Genomic DNA, 20,027 nt, shown 5'->3' on the forward strand with positions numbered 1-20,027 from the left:
GTTTGTTGGACGCAGCCAAGTCCATAACTTCTTGCGAGGGTTCCTGGTGAAAACCACTGGCATATTAGACTCCACACCTCAGGCATAGGTCTAGCCAACTCCCTAATACGGGCCACACCCACAATCCATCTGAAAGTTGTGACAGGATACTCTGGTCCAAAACATGGATGCTTCTGGTAATCCGTCACCACGAGACCTGCTCGAGAACTTACTTGCTAGAGTCAAGAAGCAAGAACAAGATCAGGCTCAGATTATGCAGTGTTTGCAAGCACTAATGCAGCAAGTCGGTGCCGCTCAAGCACCTCCGGTACAACCAGGTCCATCTACCATGATGAGTGCATCAGCCTCAGGGGCTTCTGTACCAATAAGGATTCCGAATCCAACAAAGTATGATGGGGACCCTACAGGCTGTCGTGGATTCCTGAACCAGTGCTCGATTCAGTTTGAAATCCAGGCAGCAAGCTTCCCTTCAGACAGAACTAAAGTGGCTTATATGATCTCGCTGTTGTCAGGTCAAGCATTGGCTTGGGCCTCTCCATTGTGGGAAAGGAATTATCCGCTTGTCATCAACAGTGCAGAGTTCCTGAGAGCCTGTCGGAAGGTCTTCGATGACCCTGGGCAAGTATCCTCCGCAGGGTTGGCCATCTTGCAGCTGAAGCAGGGAAACCAATCTGTGGGACAGTATGCCATACAGTTTCAAACCCTTGCTTCAGAGTTGGGGTGGAACAATGAAGCCTTGGTTGCTACATTTATGCAGGGACTGTCGGATCAAATTAAAGATGTCCTTGCATCTAGGGAGTTGCCAACTTCCTTGGATGACTTGATCTCCTTGTGTTTCCGAGTAGACCTATGCCACAGAGAGAGCATGAGAAAGGGAGCAGTCTCGTCACTTCACCTTTAAGCTGGCTCCACGATTCATGGCACCTACTGAGTCTCCAGAAGAACCCATGCAGATTGGGAAATCTCACTTCCCTGCCACAGAAAGAGAAAGGAGATTCAAAAACAAGCTTTGTCTGTACTGTGGTGAATCAGGCCATCTCTCCGGCTGTCCAAAGAGTCCGGGAAATGAGAAGGCCTAATGGATCAAGGGGTGGTCAGTTTAAATGTGTTGAAATACACCTGAAAAAACAAAGTTACTTCCCAGTTTTCAATTGACGTAATCCTGGCTGTCTGAAACTCCTCTGAAGTAGTCAAGGCCTTCTTAGATTCGGGTGCCGATGGCAATTTCATTACGGCTAGAAAGGTCCAAGAGTTGGATATTGCTAGTATGCCTCTGTAAAAACCCCTTTTCATCATCGGAGTGGATGGGAATAAACTTCCTATGGCTACCATTCACTCACAGACGACGGAAGTCACCATGCAAATAGGGGCTCTTCATCGAGAGTTGATAACATTCTACATTCTTCCATCAGCTGAGAGTCCAGTTATTCTAGGTCTCCCCTGGCTCCCATTCTAGATTGGAAAGAACCTCAAATCCTGTCTTGGGGTTCTCAATGCCGTGGGTTTTGTTTATCATTGGTTTAGCCTCCTCACCGTGCCATTTGAAGTGCAGTCGTCTCTCCAGAAGACCACTTCCAGTTCCTTATCAATCCTTTAGAGACGTGTTCAGTAAAAAAGCAGCAGAGATGCTACCTGTTCTAAGATTTAAAGGGGCAGGCACGCTAAATGCTAATCGCGTTTGGCGCAGGATTTTTAGTCCTCCCTATAAGAGGTGCCAGAGTATAGGCTCCATACCATACTCAAGTGTTCCTGTCATACTGTTAACCTGAACTTGACCTTGGCTTGTTTGTGACCCTGTTATGATCTGACCCTTCTGTACTGCATCTGATTCTGACCTCGGCTACTCCCTGTGACCCGTTTACGTCTGCTCCATTGTAAAGTCTTGTCTGTTGGTATTGACCCGGCCTGTCAACTACATTTATTCTCCTGCACTTCATTCAGTGTTCACCAGCACCTGTATAAGGGTACCTAACCTGAGAACCGCGATGTGTGTGTCAGACGCAGCCAAGTCCATACCTTCTTGCGAGGGTCCCTGGTGAATACCGCCGGCACATTAGACTCCGCGCCTCAGGCATAGGTCTAGCCAACTCCCTAATATGGGCCGCACCCACAATCCATCCGAGAGTTGTAACAGAGATGAGTGGGTCCGGTTCTTAGAGAACCAGACCCACACAAACATGGCAATTCCGAGTAGGATCTGAGTCAGGCTCGGGTTTTCCCACCTGACATGTAATCCAAAATGAGGCAAAATGCCATCCTCCTGCTGTTGGATTCTTGCTGGTTTTGGATTCCATAAAGGTCCCGGTGATCAGCAGTGGCTCTTGTGTTGTTCATGTCAGAGCTGTTTTGTGTTCATCCATGGGCTACTGTGTCCTTCCAGGGGCTTCTGTGTCCATCCAGGGGTAGGGGCTACTGTGTCCATCCAGGGCCTGCTATGTCCATCCAGGTTTAAGGAGTACTGTGTCCATCCAGGGACTGCTGTGTCTATCCAGGGGCATGGGCTGCTGTGTCTATCCAGGGGCTGCTGTGTCCATCCAATGGCAGGGATTGCTGTGTCTATCCAGGGACTCTGCTGTGTCTGTGCAGGGGCTCTGCTCCAGTGTAAAAAAAGAAAAAAATATAAGTTAAATATTTTTTTTTGTGCTGTACCTGTATTCATACAAGTATTGTGATGCTGTAGGTCATACCGCATTGTAATATCCATAAAAGTATTGTGATACTGTAGGCCATACCTCAGTGCAATATTCATACAAGTATTGTGATGCTGTAGGCGTGGCCTGCATAAAGCAGGCTAAGGAAACTTGAGTCACACCACCCATTGTTGACATGTTTCTTTCCTCTGATGTAAACAGCAAGTCTTGGTCCCATTATCCCCAACAACCTCCCTGAGCACAAAGTAAATGTCTGTTTACAGTATGTACTATTTAGCAATACCACCATAAGCAAGGCCACCGCATTTCTATTAGATGTATAAAAAAACCTCCTCCAGATCAAAGATTTCTTTCAGGAACTGAAGAACTTGATCCTACATTGATTCGCCCTCATAAATTTTCTTCAGAATCAAAACATTAAAATAAATAAATAATCAATCCTTTTGTCCTTTTTTTCTTGTGTTCAGTCCATAAACATGCTCCAACTCCCTTGGGCCTTTGATCTAGTTCATGATTAATGAAAACATTCTTGGTTTTTAAACTTCCTATGTGGTTGTATAGTTTATTAAACTGCTATACTGTCTACCACTGCAGTGCCACTCTGTGCCATGTTGGAAGCTGAACTACCACATGTTTGTGCCGCCCACTGCTGTCGCTTAGCTTATTCAGCCAGCTAGCTCGATGAAACCTTTTGGCCTAAACTGGATATAATGAATATTTTGAGCTGTAAGGTGGTCAAAATATACTGGAAATGACTGAAATAAATGTTATTGAGGTTAATAATACTGTAGGAACAAAAACAGGCTCAAATTATGTGATTTCAGCAGATTTTTTGATAAAAAAAAAAATACAGATCCAAAACCAAAACTTGCAAGGGCGGTTTTGGCAAAACCAAATTCAGATCCAAGACACGAAGGAGGTACAGATCCAAAACCAAAACACAGGGTCGGCGCACATCTCTATTTTTTATATGCGGTTTTCCCTTGTTCTTTAATGCCATTGTGTAAGCTGCCTATAAGTGTATATGCCTTGGGTGCATAACTATTGTTATGGTCCCGAATAACAGAACAAATTCAAAGCAAAGTTCCCAACATGTATCCCTGAAGGTACTGCCTTAGTTCCTTCCTAAATACTGCAAAGGAGACCTTTTTTTCTAGCATACTGGTCTACTGTTTAAGCAGATAACAAGTGCCTACAAAACAGCATTACCATTGTATATCTCAGCATTAATTTGAGTATTGAGATATGTATGTAACTTAAAACCTACCAGAAAAAGTTAAAAGAGCCCTCCTTTTTATTTAGGCACTTACATTGATTAAGCATACAATGGTCTTTTTGTTAGATATTATCAGATGCCATTCACCAGAACGAGTTTTACAAGTTAGCTGAAACCACTCTAGTTCTTTTTAAGGTGTGTTTGGCTAGTCTGTGAGTGCCTTATTGTATTCAATCTCCAACTCCTGTTTTATAGCCAATCACATCAGCTGAGTGAGCAATTTAGCCATCAGATAATACATGTTTCAGCATATCACAGATTATTTAAAGATAAAGTAGTTGGTGCAGTTACCTATATCATAGGTTCCCAAACTCTGCTATTACAGTCCAGATTTTAAGGATATCCAGATGGCTATATCAATTTGACTGAGGTACTAAGTCACCTGTGCTCAAGCTTATAAATCCTAAAACCGTGGACTGTAATGGAGGAGTTGGGGAATCTCTGACGAATATGTTTTAATTCTGAAATAAAAAGAAATGGGAGATTACTGTGCAATCACGTAGAAACACTGGGGCTGGAGTTAAATGATCACTCTGCTATCTTGCCTGTTATACCCCTTTTACACCAGAGCAAAAACCTGTGTTTTACTGGGTCTACCCGGGTCGCAGCTCAGTGTAAAAGGGTCCCTGAAAAATAACACAGGTAGCTACCAGGGTTGGACCCAGGATGGACCTGGGTAATGGTGCCGTGTAAACGGTGCAACCCGGGTTATCCAACCTGGGTCTTGCTAAAATTAGCTGATTGGTGGTTGTGGAGCAGTCACCTCCCACTTTTTATGACCTCACTAGTTTAGCAGGGCAGACCCAGGTTCAGTGTGAACGGGCTTATCTGAGAATAACCCAGATCGATGGTGTTGTGTAAACGGTGTCTGACCTGGGTCTGACCTGGATTGGAACCATGTCTGAAAACCCAGGTCGGACCCGGGTTTTTGGTGGAAAAGAGGTATTAATAAGGTGTGCTTGATTCTCACTATCAATTTGAGCATTTCCATGTATTTTGGATCCTGTCCAAGAAAATATTCCATATAAAACTGGTGCAGATGGTTACTTAAGAATAACATTGTCACACAGTTAAGCATTACTAACATAACGTACAGTGCAGAGCTGCTCCTGGACATACTGTAGACCATATAGATGAATGAAGGAGCAGATGTAACCACTAAGCAGTGAGGCTACAGTCAGTGCTTTTTCCAGCATTATCACAATGCCAAAGAAAGCAAAGATTGTAGCTCTGCTGGGAAAGGTCCCGTCTGCTGGTGGCTCCTTCTGTTAGTGTGTGATGGGCAAAGTGGAGGCGGGCTGCTGTGCCATACTATGTCAAATGTCAAACCATGGGCGGGATGCATGACACATTGCACTTTGAATGCGATGCATCCCTCCACTCTTCGCAAGCATAACAGTGTTTTTTAACACTGTATGCTTAAAATAAATCACAAAGGACAGCTCTCTCAGTAAGAGCTATCCTTTGCAATAAATGAACTACCGGGTTTATGACCCAGAAGTCCTTCTACACATGCATCAAGTGATGCACACACATGGGGGTTGCTGGGAGGGATCCACTTGGATCCCTCTCAGGGGAGTCGCAAATAGAAGCCCACAGGCTTCTATTTGGCAATGCCATGTTGCCCACTGCATCCAAGCCCCAGAATGTGTTGCATTCCAGAGCTTGGTGCATATGTGATAAGTGGTAAGTGGCCAAACCTCTGGAAACTTCATTTTCGGAGGTTTGAATGTATAAAATGCATTGCTGCTTCCCGCTCCCATAGAAGCCAAATCTACCACTATCCATGTCTATGTGCAATTTTTCTGTCATATGGAGGGGTATGCCCTTTTGAAAAGGTGTCTCCCATGCACCATATTGTTTTTTTTTTTAGCACTGTCACTGAAAACACCAATGTACATCAACTTTTACAATGAAAATAGGCTTTTTAATAGAGATGAGCAGTTTGGTTTTTGAGAAAACCAAACACAGCTGAACTTAGGGGTTCCAAGTCGAACTGACTCCCATTTCTGAACCTCTTTCAGATTCCGAGTAGAACCGTGTCCTGACTCGGGTCTTCTTGCAATTCGGAACTCGGATTTAAAAACAGATCTTGCATATTTTGTATTGTATTTAAGCCCCTCCTTCATAATTTCAGGTGCTGTGAGGTGGTCAAACTTGACTGTAAATTAATGTTATTGATGTTAATTATACTATAGGAACAAAAACAGATCCAATTTAGAGGATAGTATCTGTTTTTACCAATTTTTAAAGAGACCCAAATCCAAAACTGAATCCAAACCAAAAGCTTTGAGGGTGTTTTTGGCAAAACCAAAACACGGGGTTCTGTGCACATCTCTAGTTTTTAATGACAGTTACAATGTAACATTCATGAATGATTCCACTTTTATTGGAACTATTCGTATTTGCAAGATATTGCAATTCTATTTGTACTTTATATTATGTCATTAGTAGTGTCAAACACATACTCAATCCCTACTAAATGCTACCAATGCCCCTTCACACTAGTTTTCCTTACCAATAACTTATTGTTTTCCCTAAATTTACTCTGAAAAATACTTACCACTCATTTAAACACGGTAATGTCCATTATTGATGAGCAAAACAAAAATGAAAAGTCAGCTTTCACTTTCCAATCTATTCTGCTAGACAAAAACTGCTTTCACCTGCATTGTTGCATGCCCAGATTCATCACGACCAGTAATTGCTTTTGCTTCCTTTTGTGGATAAAAATAACCAAAGAAAATTATGATTGCCATGAAAAGCTGCACTATCATCTAGTAAAAGGTGGCTGTGCTGGACCACCCCCATTTTCACTGGTTCTATCAGCACCCTAATAGAATATTAACATTGTTAATGAACTTCAAATGATGGTAGAGGAGGTGTGAGCAGAAGAACTAATCACTAGAGGGAAAATCTTACTTGTGATTGGTTCTCCATCTGAAATACCTGATGGAATTGGTATAAGGTTGCAGATTAAGCACAATGATATGTTAACATTTGAGTTGTCCACAGAAGCTGCTAGCTCCAGTGTCCAGTGTCATCTTGCGCTGTGAATAAAGTACGTTTTGTGACAAAGTCTATGACGAAACTCATGAGGCAGCTCAGTTGCAAAGTCTGTAGAGCAACTAACAGGTCTCTTTGGTGCTATTTGATGATATAAGTGTTTGTGGACATATCTGTAGGAGATAAAAAAATATTAACAATACTATGCAAGATCAATTATCTTTACAAAACCATCAGAACTGTGCACTGTTCATCCTACACAATAGAGTACCAGGCGAGGCAGCCATCATGAGCACACTACATGGGTTGCAATGTGTGAGATAAGCAATACATGGATATAGACATACAAGGGTAAACTGAAAATAATTAACAGAATGCCTACTGCATAAATACTTCCACATGTTGCTCATTCTGCCCTTGAAAGTACCAGGCTTGGCAAGCACCTAAGGTGCACTAAATAGGTTACAGTGGGCAAGATGAGTGATTCAATATGGGCCAAATTCAATTATCCTCGAAGTAAGGATTAGCTGTGATGCTGTGCCCAGGCTAGTCAATTGCAGCCTTGATAAGCCTGCAGACTGCACTTAACAAGTACTTCTGTTCACCTCTTCCTGAGGCTCGAACATAAATCCATGTAACATAGACCTTTCTGCTCTTACAGCGGCTGCCACAAGCACGATAATCCATAGCTCCGAGGGGAAGCAGTCGGGAAGCCGAGGATGGAATTCTGACCGCTGGCTTCCCGACTGTCTAATCCTGGCAAGGGTTAAATGACAGGCATCAAAATCCCGATGCCTGTCATTTTATCTACGCCGGGAGCCCGACACCCGGCTTACTGATCGAAGGTTGCGGGCGCGGACAGCCACGGGGGGGAGGGTTAGGTTTAGGGCTCCTGGGGGGGGGCTTAGGGTTAGGCACCCCCCTGGGAGGTTAGGGTTTGGCTAGGGTTTGGCTAGGGGAAGGGGGTTAGGGTTATGCACCCCGGGGGAGGTTAGGGTTAGACACTTAGAGGTGTTTAGGTTTAGGCGGTGGGGAAGGGGGGGCTATGTTTAGGCACTTAGAGAGGGAATTAGGGTTAGGCACTTGGGGGGGAGGTTAGGGTTAGGCACCCCTAAGGGAGGGTTAGGGTTAGGGGGGTAGAATAGGGTTAGGAAATACCTTGGACGATCAGGAATTTCACCCCTGTCAGGCAACCACTGTTGGGATTTGAACTGCCGGCCATGCGGCCAGTGGTAAATCAAACTGAACCCACTACAAGTGCTTATTCTGGAATATATGGGATATTGAGTGTTAACTGCAGATTTTCAGCGCGAGGAACAGGGCTTATAATTAAATATCTCTGGAAGTAAAATTCTGAGGCTACAACCTCTTTACTTGTGCAGGAAGATAATGAGGCTAATTGGATCCCATCCATAGAAATATAAAATGCAGTAGGGAAGTACAGGAGAAAAAAAGTATAGTAGGTTGGGAATGGGTACAGGATGACGGCACTTGGGATTCCGGAGGTCAAAATCCCAACGCTGGCATCCCAACAGGGTTAGGATGTCTACACTTGTCGGTAGGTATCCTAACATTCCCCCTCTCCCTACCCTAACCCTCCATCCCCGGTGCCTGAATCTAATCTCCCCCCATAGTGCCTAAACCTAACCTCCCCCTCCCCGCACCCTAAACCTCCCCCCTAATGCCTAACCCTCCCCCTAGTGCCTAACCCTAACCCTCCCCCCAACAACACTACTTACCTTCGGGATGCCGGTGTCGAGATTCTGGCAGGTGTCTGGATTCTTCTGCCAGTATTCTAAGCACCGGCATCCCCTGCACTGAGATACTGAAAATCCAGTCAAACTCCATAACTGTATCCTTCAACTGTGACCTTCACAATAGGAGGACAACACAACACACTGGTACAACCAGCACAGGGGGACGCAGTCAGATTACCGCCAACCGGGATGCTGGCCGTCAGAATCTCGGCAATGGAAGTGCAACCCAGGACTAAAGAAAGGCATCGAAATCCCAATGCCTATGTTTAGCCCCACGTCAAAATGAACGAAGGTAAGCGGGGCTTTCTAGCTGTTAGCCACGGGGGGAGGGTTACATTTAGGCTTAGGCACCCTGGGAGGACTTAGGGTTAGGCACCCCCAAGGAGGGTTAGGGTTAGGCTAGGGGAAGGGGGGTTAGGCACCATTGGGGAAAGATTAGGGTCAGGCACCCCCCGGGAGGGTTAGATTTAGGGTGCGGAAATGGGGGTTTAGGATTAGGTATCACCGGGGGAGGTTAGGGTTAGGCACCAGCGGGGGAGAGGTTAGGGTTAGGCACCACTAAGGGAGGGGGTGCAGGTGAGGGTTAAGGTACTTACCAGCCCCAGGGCCGTATTCAATTAGAAGCGAAAAGCTGAGATCAATGCAATGTAATATACAAAAAAAATTTGGGTGCAAAGGTGGGAAAACCACTCAGAATTCCTGGGACAGCCCCCCCCAAAGGACAACTGTGTCAAAAAAATTCAGAAAAAAAAGTTAAGAACACCCCAAAAAAGTACTTTCATTTTGGGGGTGAAAAAGTAAAAAGTGGGGGGACAAGCATAAAACTTGGCAAAATAGATTTTTGGGGGTCTGCAAGGATGGGTCAAGTGTTTTTTTTTATTACAGGAGCTTGTATCAGGTGCGTTTTTCAAGTTTTTTTAACTACACTTTAGCGACTTTAAAATATGCTAGCACCCATTTTCAAGTACCCCAAATTGGACTACTTATTTTCACCAAAAAATACTGCTTAATGCCATTTTTCATCACTTGTGCAAAGACGCTAATTAGAAGCTATTGAAACAACTTAAGTACCCCAAACAGCTTTATTAGGGCTATTCGGGCACATCTACATTGATCCCCAATGCTAGTGCATCTTTGTGGGGGGGTTCAGGCTGATTTCCCCATTTCTGACAGCACTTTCCGACAGTTCTGACTTTGCAGCTTTCCGTTTTCACGTGGTTTGGAATTGAATAGGGCAAATAGCGGGGGCGCGCACGATAAGTTTCCGCATCCAAAACACGCAATGTATGTAGAAATTCGGGCAGGCAAAACTTTATCGCGGATGCGAAACTAATTGAATACGTTCCCCAGTCAGGATGTAGACCGGCGTTGGTATTTCATCCAGTGGTGAATGAGTCGCCAGCATTACATACCTATTCCGTTACAGGGTGGTGCGTATGCTTAAGTTTATTTAGCTCTCTTAGCAGATAGGATGTTTCAGTAAAGATTGGATCACAGTTACATACAAACTTTTTACAGATACAGACGGTGTAATGGTTAGCACTGAGGTCGTGGGTTTTATTCCCACTACGGCCCTAACTGTTTGGAATTTGTATATTTTCCCTGTGTTTGCGTGGGTTTCCTCCGGGTACTCCGATTTCCTCCCACACCCCAAAAATAAACTGGCGGGTTAATTGGCTCCACCAAAAATTAACCATAGTGTGTGCGCATGTTGTAGGGAATATAGATTGTAAGCTCCACTGGGGAAGTGACTGATGTGAATGGACAAATATTCTCTGTCAAGCTCTGCAGAATATGTGTGTGCTATATAAATAACTGGTAATAAATAATAAATAGAGATATGTAAGATGAAGATGGTTTTACCTGTAAAGATAAGAGAGATGAGATTTATAACTCAGTTATAACTATCTCTCTGAAATGATCTCCTAAGGCTGGAAAGTTGTCATCAAGTGTACCATGCAGACCATCTAGGTTCACCAGTGCAAAACTTGTATGTGTATCCTGTGTACTTCACAAATAAGGATCACTTTATGGAGTGACACATTTCTTGGAATACAATTTAAAGAAGGGAAGCTTAGGGTGGAATCCAATTGGACACGGGGTATACCACAAGGGCTATTACCTGCGGGTGGCAATTCAATTAGTGGGGTTATCCCCGCATGTAATTTAGACTAGGTGGACTTTTCCTTGCAGTTTCAGGAGCTGCAAGGAAAAGTCCACAAGAAAAAGGAACCATTGGGGGTTTAACGCGCCGGGAAACCGACTCAGCAGTTTACGCAGAATCAGTTTGTTTCTGTGCTGTAACCTTGGATTTACCATTCTGGGAAGATGCTATTTCATTAAATAGCATTTACCAGCACCCTGCAGCTAATTGGATATTCCCTTAAAGTAATATTCACAACTATACCAATGGAAACATAAGGAGGACTACTAAGCTAGCCATCAGAATGCAGTGGTAGATCCAGAGGGGGCGATCAAGATGATTGCTGCTGTGTGCTGGATTGGGGAAAGTCCAGAGAGGCTGCTGCCACTGACCAGCAGCAGTCTCTGCTCATGCCCTGTCGATGTGCCATTGTGCTGCTACACAGCAGGCAGCAGTAGTGGGAAGGGAAGAAATGTTACACAGGGGGAGGGGGTCACCCAGATTGCCCCCTCCCTCTTTATTTGTAGGTCCAAAGACTTTTAGTGTAAAAATGTGAAGGTAGATAACTTACACTGCTCCAGACATGTCACATCTGGACCAACTATCTATCAAAACCACCATAAATTAATATCACCATAAATGAATCAATATCATCAACATCATCATTTATTTGTAAGACATCACAAAACTTTGCACCATCTGAATTGCAAGTGCAGACATGAGATTAAAGATAGAAAGGGCCCTTCGTGGGAGAGCTTATAGTCTAGAGCAGGGGTCTTCAAACTTGGCCCTCCAGATGCTGTGGAACTACACATCCCAGCATGCACTGCACATAGTTTTAGCATGCTGTTATATCAAAAAGGTGGCAGTGCATGCTGGGATGTGTAGTTCCACAGCAGCTGGAGGGCCAAGTTTGAAGACCCCTGGTCTAGAGGAAGACATTGCTTAGAGAATGTGATATAATGGTATTCAGACCAGACATGGACATATTGCTGGGAAAACATGCAGAAGGAGTAATATCAAGTGAGGATATGAGAGTCTATAGTGATGAGGTGAAAGTGATTTAAAGATTAATGGATGTTTGAGTCAAGTGGGGTGAGTCTATAAGTGTAAAGCAGCTCAGGAGAAATCTTGTAGATGGAAAGGGAGTTACCAGGGAGAAGAGAAGCTTATGTACATGGCAAATCCATAGGGTTATATATAGTCTTTCATGATAATGTAAGATATGTTTAAGGGGAGGAGCTGGTGGAGGCTTTGATGGCGAGGGTGAGAAGCTTGCACTGAACTCTGTGGGAGATACTGAGCCAATGCAGGGATTTGAAGAGTGCCTATGTGGGTATGAAGTGACGATCATTCTGTCAACTGCATTAAGGAGGGATTATAGAGGGGAAAGTGATGTGAGGGGTAAGCTAAACTTGAATACTTTTTACATTAAATTCTAAAATGGCCAAATGTACTCAGTCGACCCTTAGGTCTTCTGCATGAATTGTATGTATCTATTGGTTAAAAAATCAGGAAATCAGACTATACTTGTAGAGGTGGTCATAGCTATAGTAATCTGAGATGCTAAATATGGGGTACTGTACAAAGCATCAAATCACAAAGTATTATGGCCACTTTCAGTCCTAGAGATAATGGGGAACAACTTTTCCAGGACACTCCCCCCTCTGAATTCCACACTTCCCCAAAAAAGTAGGAGCATGCACTGAACTGCATGCTCAGAAATCCTCCATTATACTCTTTGAGTTGGGGGTCTGTGAGTCTAGAGCGACATTGCCAGACCCCTATACAAATTTTGCTTGAGAGCTCATTGATTCACTTCTCTTTACCCAGGGCTGCCAAGACTTTGAACAGGCCCAGATACTAGTGGGGGCATGGTTGCTGGAGGGGGTGCAGCCAGGTTTCATCATTGTACATAACCATGATGTACCACCACAAAGCATTGGTACGATCACCAGGGGTCATGATTGCGACATCGCAGGGGGAGGGGGGCATGTTTAGGTCATCTCTACACCCCCCTGGCTCCTACAAAGGCCGGGCTTTGGCAATATGTACCACTTCTACTCTCTCTGCACCCTTTTCCACCCTTGGTTGAGATTAGTTATGCAGATTCATGTGAGCTATCCAGAAACAATAATTTATTGTATATTGAGAGAGCTTTGTAAAAGACCAGCACAAAAGGGAAGCACTGACAATTCACAGATGTCTACCACACACAATTCTTAAATACGTGGCAGAATTAAAGAGAAAAAAATTGAGGTAAGAGTGCCTATTGGTTTGTCCATGGATGTGATTTATTTTGCCATTTCCTAACATAGATTTAAAGTAGAATGAAAGAAGGAAATTAATTCTGCATGCATTTTTTCTTAATTAATTTTAAATATTGTGTTATTATAATTTATTGACTTTTCTCTCATTTAGATTACTTTTATATTGCTTTTGCATGCACTCTTGCATCTATTACTAAATACATAGCTTTTTTATTAGCTTCTTTTATTTTGCCATGTATTTATATCTTGAAGCAGAGTTATTTGTTTTCTCTCTGGGCAATAAAAATCACTTTGACAATATAAATAAATAAACAAATAAATAAATAGCTGAACAGCACAGAAGAAAACAAAAATGGAAAAAAAAAAAAATATATATATATATATATATATATATGTATTTATATATATATATATATATATATATATATATACAGTAAGGTCTATAAATATTGGGACATTGACAGAATTTTCATATTTTGCCCCCCTATTCACCATCACAATGGCTTTGAAATGAAACAAACAAGATGTGCTTTAACTGCAGACTTTCAGATTTAATTTGAGGGTAATTACATTAAATCAGGTGAACGGTGTAGGAATTACAACGGTTTCTATATGTGCCTCCCACTTTTTAAGGGGCCAAAAGTAATGGGACTATCAACTCAAAAGCTATTTCATGGACAGGTGTGGGCTATTCCCTCGTTATTTCATTATCAATTAAGCAGGTAAAAGGTCTGGAGTTGATTCTAGGTGTGACATTTGCATTTGGAATCAGTTGCTGTCGACTCTCAATATGAGATCCAGAGAGCTGTCACTATCAGTGAAGCAAGCCATCATTAGGCTGAAAAATGAAAACAAACCCATCAGAGAGATAGCAATAACATTAGGTGTGGCCAAATCAACTGTTTGGAACATTCTTAAAAAGAAAGAACGCACCGGCGAGCTCAGCAACACCAAAAGACCAGGAAGACCATGGAAAACAACTGTTGTGGTTGACAGAAGAATTATTTCCCTGGTGAAGAAAAACCCCTTCACAACAGTTGGCCAAATCAAGAACACTCTCCAGGAGGTAGGTGTATATGTGTCAAAGTCAACAATCAAGAGAAGACTTCACAAGAGTGAATATAGAGGGTTCACCACAAGAAGCAAACCATTGGTGAGCCACAAAAACAGAAAGACCAGATTAGAGTTTGCCAAACAACATCTAAAAAAGCCATTACAATTCTGGAACAACATCCTATGGACAGATGAGACAAAGATCAACTTGTACCACAGTGATGGGAAGAGAAGAGTATGGAGAAGGAAAGGAACTGCTCATGATCCAAAACACCACCTCATCAGTGAAGCATGGTGGTGGTAGTGTCATAGCGAGGGCATGTATGACTGCCAATGGAACTGGTTCCCTTGTATTTATTGATGATGTGACTGCTGACAAAAGCAGCAGAATGAATTCTGAAGTGTTTTGGGCAATATTATATGCTCATATTCAGTCAAATGCTTCAGAACTCATTGGACAGCGATTCACAGTGCAGATGGACAATGACCCGAAGCATACTGCAAAAGCAACCAAAGAGTTTTTTAAGGCTAAAAAGTGGAATGTTATGCAATGGCCAAGTTAATCCCCTGACCTGAATCCGACTGAGCATGCATTTCACTTGATGAAGACAAAACTGAAGGGAAAATGTCCCAAGAACAAGCAGGAACTGAAGACATTTGCAGTAGAGGCCTGGCAGAGCATCACCAGGGATGAAACCCAGCGTCTGGTGATGTCTATGCGTTCCTGACTTCAGGCTGTAATTGCCTGCAAAGGATTTGCAAAAAAGTATTAAAAAGTGAAAGTTAGATTTAGGATTGTTTAGTTTGTCCCATTACTTTTGGCCCCTTAAAAAGTGGGAGGCACATATAGAAACCGTTCATACACCGTTCACCTGATTTGGATGTAATTACCCTCAAATTAAATCTGAAAATCTGCAGTTAAAGCACATCTTGTTTGTTTCATTTAAAAGCCATTGTGGTGGTGAATAGAGGCCAAAAAATGAAAATTCTGTTAATGTCCCAATATTTATGGACCTGACTGTATATATTCCTAAGAGCTGTACAAGCCAATAAATTGCTTTAATAACTCAATATATAAGTTAATATTTTATAATATAACTTGTTCCCAGGCAGAACACCCACATGAAATAGCAATCATTTGTAAATGTAGTGTGTTGTAAATATGGACCCCTGAACTTTGGAATGCAATTGAAAGCAAATAAGTATTTTTGCAGAGCTTTTTCCCCTTAACACAAACACATAGAACATGTAGCAGAGTAGGAAGCAGGTGCTCTCCTGTCTGGTCCTATCACAAATGACAGCAAATGCAAACAAAGCAGCTGTTGGGTAAACTGTGCAAGTATTTTAATAGGTACCCAACCTCTGAGAATACAAAAGAAAAGCAACCAAGGACAATAATTACAATAATGAAGTGATTCATTTGTGTTATTTAATGTGTCTGATTTTTTACCATATGTAGAAATATATTTTGATCGTAAATCATTAACAAAAACATACATGGAAATAATACATATATCAAAAGAAAAAATGTGTTTCAGTTCCTGTGTAAAGGAACAGTTTCTGAAACATTGGTTGACTACAAGCTTGAGTTGCATACATACAGGGGTATATCCAGTTAGCAGGATATAACTGACAGTGCCTGTCCATGATAGCACAGGGGTCCGCTCAAGTTGCACATCGCTCCTGGCTGGTGCTGAGGTCTGTCTGTGCTGCTCCTGACTCGTCCGCTCAGTGTCCTGTTACTGAGTATGGAGATGGCTCTCTGCAGCCTCTTGCTCACAGCTTGTCTTCCCAGCATGATGGCACGCAGGCTACACACCAGAGTTCCCTCCTAAACAACAGTATGGGCTCAGCCATGTCACCTGATGCTCTACCTCCACTCAGAGTGCTCCTTCCAGACCAGCTGTTTGCAGCATTCAATTTCTGAGGATCCTACCCTATAAATTCCATTTCCAGACTGGCCTCTGTTGCCAGTACAACAACGCTTCTTGCTGAAGGTACAGCTCAGTGCTGAGCTCCCAGGTACTCTGTATCTGAATGGACGCAGTCCATTATATCCAGTTCCTATATCTTGTAAACAAGTCTCCAATACCATCTTGCACACCAGTCTGGTTTTGACCTCTGAGACTTGTTCTTACAGCCACCACTGGTTCTAGCTGATACCTCCAACCATCAGTCTCATTTGATGCTTCCAACATTGGACTCATATTAATTAAGTTCTTCAATTCATCAACATTGGTCCCAACCGATCAAGTTCATCAATTCTTCAACATCGGATTCAAATCCATCAAGTTCTTCAAATCATCAACATTGGTTTTAAACAGATCCAGCACTCAATCGAACATTATCGGTCCCAATCTGATTCTGCTCATTCATTCAGTATTATCATCTCCAGTTCTCATTCCAACCTGCTGTTTAATAAAGACATTCCATTCTTGTTCTCGCCTTTGGGCCCATCATCCTCTGCAGCTCTTCTACCTCCTCACAGCAATACATAAGGAAGTCCTGGCTCAAGCCACCCATGTTTATTCACACCTCACAAGTCTCCTCTTCAGCCTCCCGTTCCTTGTCCGGCCCAAACTAACCCTTAGACATGACAAATAGGTCCTGCATCTCTGTGCGTAACACAGTTAAATGCAGCCTCCGCAATCTAAAACCCAAAATCCATTTATTTTAATCAGAGATCCGAATTTACGGTACATCCAAGCCATGACTCAGTTTTACTCAGAACCTCAAAAGTGAATTGAGTCAGGAATCGGTTTGACTCAGAACACCAAAGATGGGGTGTGTACGATTTTCGGCAAAACCGAACCGCTCATCTCTAGCAAACAGATCCAAATTACATGATTTTTGCTGTTTTTTTATAAATTTTAATGAAATCCAAAAAAAACCCAAAACACTTGAGGGTGGTTTTACCAAAACCAAAACCAAAACACACACATCTGGACTTTAAAGCGGCGATCAAATAATTTTTTTCATTCATTTTTTATCTTTTTAAATATTTGGTAATCATACCGATGGTTTTGCAGTCTTGCTAAGGATTACGGATGTCTGTAAGTTAAAGTGGTGGTCCTTATGTTGTGCTGCAACGGCATAGTGATCGCAATGGATTAGCATGCTATCGCAGTGAGACTGCATGCGTAATCGCTATTGCAATTGCAGTTGCGATCCGTAATGAATCAAGCCCTAGGTCCACTTTTTGTTTTGATATACAGGTAAGCTTGAAGGGAGCCCATATAATTATAAATTAATAACAATAATGTAAACAATAATGCATTATTTAAAAAACAAAGAAATAAAGCATTTGTTAAATGTTTCTGCTCTTCTAACAATGGCCCTGATTCAGAGCTGGACGCTCTGACCAGAGCGCTCGCTCTGAATCAGGGCCCACCTCCTTTAATATCACCACCCACAGCATATATGAGCGTGCAGGATGATGGTCGCGATGGTCGTGACCATCGCGACCATCGAAACTGCGAGCAAAAGCCTGCGGTTGGGTTTTTCAACCGCAAGGCCAGGAGTGATTTTGGCTCTATCAGAGCCAAAATCACTCCCACTGACATCACTAGTGATGTCAGTGGGGCCGGCTTCAGACGGTAGGCGTTCCCTTGGGAACGCCTACGTCTGGCAGGCACGCCCCCGGCACGCCCACCAAAGGGGGCGTGCTGTCAGTCACCATCGAAAGTCCTTCGCTCGTCGGGTCTCGCGCATGCGCACGACGGAGCTCCCTCCGTCGTGCGCATGCGCAGTGGGACCATCGACCCACTTGCGAGCGGACAGCCTCTCGCGAGTGGGTCTGAATGAGGGCCAATATCTGATTATGTTGTTAACATAAAAGAGTGTGCCGCCTCAATGCTTGATAATGAGTTGCAACAATGAGTTTACCATTGGCAATAAACTTCTATCGATTAAATAAAGCCCTAAGCTAACCCATCTGCATCATGCGCAGTATTTTCGGCACTCGGGTTAGTTAAGGGGTACACAGTGCACCACATACTGTACACTTCAACCATGCTTCCCCTATTGTTTGGCTGCACCTGTGTGCAAACCTTAATTGGTAAGCAAGGACCACAGCAGCAAATAGGAATCCAGCGTGCACAAGTGGGGATAGGGGCAGAGGGGGGAGAAGGACCATTGAGGATCAAAGGAAGACATGAAGCAGAGTTAGCAAACATTTATAAGTTGGGGAGACTGAGGATACATACCAATATGTATACATATAAAAGCAAAGTTAGAGGGGGAGATGTATCAAACCTTTGAGAGAGATAAAGTGGATAAGTTGCCCATAGCAACCAATTAGTTTCTGTAATTTTATAGACTAGTGCAAGATAAATGAAGCTAGAAGCTGATCATTTGCTAAGGGCTTTATCTCTCTCCAAGGCTTGATACATCCCTTCTCCTGAAGGACGGTGGTGCTCAGACAAAATGACTCCATACAGCAGCAGTTAAGTCTCCAGAGTTTCGATGATATAAATCATCGAAACGTTGGAGACTTATCTGCAGCTGTATGGAGTAATTTCGTCTGAGTGCTGCCGTCCTTCGGTTCTATTGTTGGGGCTCTGTGCAGGGGCTACCTACGGAGGGCACCGGCAATTGTAATTATACATGTAGGGGCGGCACTCATTGGCGACTGGATAAATGATACAAAACTCTGTCTGAATTAACAACGTTTCAGGACTTTAATACATGTACTTTCCTCAGGATACAAAAAAGAGAATACATACAATCTTACCTTAATATGTTAAATACACCCAGCGATCAATTTGCCTGAGTTCAGCTGCCAGTGCTGCTGCTCTGACATCAGAATGCAAGTGCTCATTTGATGCTTCCAACATTGGAAGCATCAAATGATACACCACAGATACAATAAACCCCCTGGCAGACCTATAATTTCTGCCAGGAGTCCATTAACACAACCAGTGGCAACATATTTATATTGTTTGTTGTCTTGGTTGAAGGATACTACCTCATTGTTAAACATTTTTGAATATTTACCATTTTGCCTAAGGATATATTGTTCTGTATGGCTGATGTCAAAAGCCTGTACACATGTATTCCACATGAAGTGGGTCTCAAGGCAGTACGCAGACTAATGACAAATAATTGGTTATATAATGGTCCTGATATTGAATTGTTAATTTCTCTACTGGAATTTACTTTGAAAAAGAAATGTTTTTATTTTAATGGAAAATTTTATTTGCAGGTTTCAGGTTGTGCCATGGGCTCTGCTGTGGCAACCAATTACGCTAACAGTTATATGTTCACAATTGAAAATAATTAGTTTTATTCCAGCCCAGACATATCCAATTGTTTATTTGTTTATTTAAGGTACATAGATAATTGGATATTCTTTTGGACAGGCACTGCAGATGAATTTTCAAATGTCATAGAAAAACATAACAGTACACATCCCATTAAATTTACCTACGTTACTAGCTTTGAAAAAAATTCTTATTTGTATATAACAATAACTTTGTCAAAGGGTAAAATTATTACCACAGTTTCAACAAAGTAACTGATTGCAATAATCTGTTACATTATAGCAGCTTTCATCCTGGGAGCCTTAAAACAAGCCTTCCTTATTATCACAGGAACTAGATTTAACGTATAAAACATTTCTTCAAAGGGTATATAAAAAGTCATATTTAATAAAACAACTGGCTAAAGGTCTGAGACAGCCCCGCAAAACACTTTTACAAACTAAAAAGAAAATAAACAAGCAGGACAGGATCCCTTGGGTGAACCAATTTTGTGTAGCCAGCAATTTTAAATCTAGGAATGCAAAAAAGTTTAGTAGTGACCCAAGTTTAACATCACTAAAGGACAAAAAGATTAAGCACTGCCAGAAGAGGGGTAGAAGTCTAAAAGACT

This window comes from Taudactylus pleione, unplaced genomic scaffold (assembly GCF_031769625.1).
Source record: "Taudactylus pleione unplaced genomic scaffold, aTauple2 ptg000202l, whole genome shotgun sequence".
Lineage (NCBI taxonomy): Eukaryota > Metazoa > Chordata > Amphibia > Anura > Myobatrachidae > Taudactylus > Taudactylus pleione.